The 3,202-nt window shown below is 36.5% G+C and overlaps 1 pseudogene; it reads right to left on the bottom strand.

The window, feature by feature from the left end:
* Window positions 1-1,009: 1,009 nt before the first annotated feature.
* LOC102832550 lies at window positions 1,010-2,915 on the bottom strand (annotated as a pseudogene).
* Between the last annotated feature and the right edge of the window lie 287 nt (window positions 2,916-3,202).

Raw genomic sequence — 3,202 nt, 5'->3', positions numbered from 1 at the left:
TCAGGTACTGAATATTCTGATGCTCCTCATCATGTTTTAATATTCATTATTCTGGTACTATAGGTCTGTGTTCCACTGCTATTCATAAGATTTTCAGTGACTAAATATTCAGCAATAGTCTGTCTTTTTTTCTTTCTAGTCTTTTTTAGTCCACAGTCTCATCTGAAACCTCTCCACCATGGGCGACCATACTGAAAATTAAAATATTGGCAGCATAGCTTCCAGAATTAGAACAACAAGCAAGACACCACAGTATGGCAAAGTGACAGATGAATGGTGGGAGCAACAAATAAGATTTAAAAAAATATAGATTGTTGTTATTATTGGGTGCTGTTGAGATGGTTCCAACTCATAGCAACTCTATGCACAACAAAAGGAAAGCCAGCTCATTCTTGTGCCATTCTTAAAATTGTTACATTTGAATCCATTGCTGCTGCCACTGTGTCAATCTGTCTTTCTCGAGCTGCCCTTTGAAATCTTTTGTTCAGATCTTTGACTTCCTTTCTTTCACTCAGTTTAGCTTTTCTACACTCAGGAGCAAGTTTTGGAGTCTCTTTTGACATCCATTTTGGTCTTTTCTTTCTTGCTTGCTTTTTAATGACCTTTTGCTTTTTCCTGATGCCATCTCACAACTTTATTGGTCTTCAGTCATTAATGTCTAATGCATCAAGTCTTTCTGTTTTTCTTTTTGGTTTCCAGAGGAATTTATTCATTATAATCTATTCACTATGTCATCAGTAGTTCTCCTGAGTGTATTGTGCTGATAAATAGACACTGAGAGGATTTTGCAAGTTCTTCATTTAATAAGTCTGAATTCATTTTTCCCACATGATCTTATACACCGTCATATGTTGAAACATTTTTTAAAAACAGATCTTAGTTTAAAAAATCATAGATACTGTGAGTTTTTGTATAAACGTGTGGATAGTAAGTTAATTCCTTTGTTTTGACTTATAAGTCTCAACTTCACTGCAGAATAAAGAATGTAGGACAAAGAAAGCATAATCGGTCACTCGTATAGAACATTATTGTTTCTATAATTTGTAGCTTTCTGAATGGACAGGTTCAGGTTTGATGCAACTGTAAAAAGATTACTTAGTGAATAGACTATATGGAAATTGCACAAAATGTTTCTAACTTCAATTATTAGTAGCTTCAGTACCACTATTTTACTAATCACTGTTCAAACTCAAAAACCTGTTTTTGAATCCCCAAAAGGTTGCATGAGTACATAACCATTACTTTAGGAGTCATGTCAATACATACTTTGCCAGAAATTTTGGCTTAAGAAGACTTACAAACATGTAAAATAATGGCTTTAATTGTCATTGTAAGGATATGATAGGGGAAACGTGTGCTTTAATTAAATATACATATACCAGTTATGTTGACAAGGTTGAAAGTTACTCCTAAGGTTGCTAGCAATAAAAACTAGTTTGTTCGTGAAAAGACAATGAGATGGGAAAAAAACCCCAATCCCTTTGAAATAAATTAAGAAAAAAAAAGTTCACAGTGGTTTATATCAACAGTATGCATTTTATGAAACAACATATAAGGATTAAGAGCACCCAAGGGCTCTCTTTATGCTCTAAAGAAAATGAGGATTTACATTATTCATGGCTTGTACTGAATTAAAAAAAAGATCAAGTATATACTCACCCCTTAGACAGGATAAACTATCCTGGGCGTGGGTGGGGGTATAGCTTTAACACCATCGTTAAAGTTGTCTGCAAAAGGAGTAAAATAAAATTAAAAAAATAAGTAAAATAAAACATTATTATTGGGAGTGGAGGCTTTCCTTTGCTGTTACAATCAACAAACACTATTCAATAAATCAAACAATGGGAGGCTGCCCACAAACACAACAGATCTAATTGAGCAAACTGACCAGTACACATTACAATTTTAAAAATGGAAGTTATATACTGTATGTTAAAAGCACCAACAAACAGTGTTAAAATGACATCTATTTCTTTGCTTGCTTTGTGATCATACCCCTTGGTGGTGACAGGTCTTATGGCATTTAGCTTCTTTTTCTCTGCAACTTTTAAAATCTGAAAAGAACACATTTGTGTTTCATCCACACTCAGCATGGCACCAGCATTGTCAAATTCTCCACAATAATTGGGTGCAGAAAACAGAGTGACCAACTACCTCTTGGCAAAAAAATCATATCCTTCTTCAACCACCTGATGGGCTCTACATATAAGATTCAAATCATGCTTATGGAGAAATTTTGCAACCACATCTGCACCAAATGTGAAGTACAGTCCTGTCATTTTCACCCCAGCCTAATACATCTTTATCGCAGTCAGATCACAAAAGGTTACAAAGAAGACCTTGATCATCAGTTGGTCGCATAATTCACCAAATCTACTTCATAGACTGAAGATTTGGTGATAAAACTCCACGACAGCAGAATATTTTCTCATTCACGATGGCAGCAATCAGTAAACAGTTAAAGCAATCTGTGAAACTTTTCCAGAGTTTAATGGTGTATCTTCTTTTACATTCATCATAAAATCGGTAAATTCTATTGATGCAGGCACATTCGTGGTTTCCTCTGAGAAGATAAAAGTTTTCCGGATATTTGATTTTGTTGGCCAGTAAGAGGCAGATTGTCTCCAAGGACTGCTCCCCCTGTCCACGTAGTCCCCAAGAAACAGGCAGCTGCTTTCTGGTGGAAAACCACTATACTCAAAAAGTCGAAGCAAATCATGAATATCACCACATATTTTGAGTGGCACTTCAAGTTCTAGTATGATAGGCTGACTAAGAAAGAGCTCCAGAGACTTTAAGCACAGGCCTCTGATTTCATTCTCCTGTAGCTGGACATTATTTCCAGGCTTGGATCTTCTTACTTCCAGCAGCCGTTGGATGATGCTGTAGATGTTGAGTTTATCTATATTCGCCATCGCCTTTCCACCGCTGACGGTTCCGGAACTCACACCTTCTTCCTCTCGTCACAAGCACAGAGGCAGTGGTGGCGGCAATGGTAGCAGTTGCAGCTATTTATCCCCAAGCCACCCCACTCCCTGCTTTCTCCTTCTGTCCGTAATGGAACCAGGAACTCAACTCTGTTCTTGACGTGGTTTTTAAATTCAAGTGAAATATATTCAAGCTCATATTCTGGCTCTTGTGATTTTCTTTTCATTTTCTTAATTTCAGCCTGAAAATTGATGGTTTATTTCACAGTCTGCCC

The sequence above is a fragment of the Chrysochloris asiatica genome, unplaced genomic scaffold (genome assembly GCF_000296735.1).
Source record: "Chrysochloris asiatica unplaced genomic scaffold, ChrAsi1.0 scaffold00145, whole genome shotgun sequence".
In the NCBI taxonomy this organism is placed as follows: Eukaryota; Metazoa; Chordata; class Mammalia; order Afrosoricida; family Chrysochloridae; genus Chrysochloris; species Chrysochloris asiatica.
The sequence above is the reverse complement of the archived record's forward strand: the minus strand, read 5'-3'. Positions and strand labels throughout refer to the sequence as shown.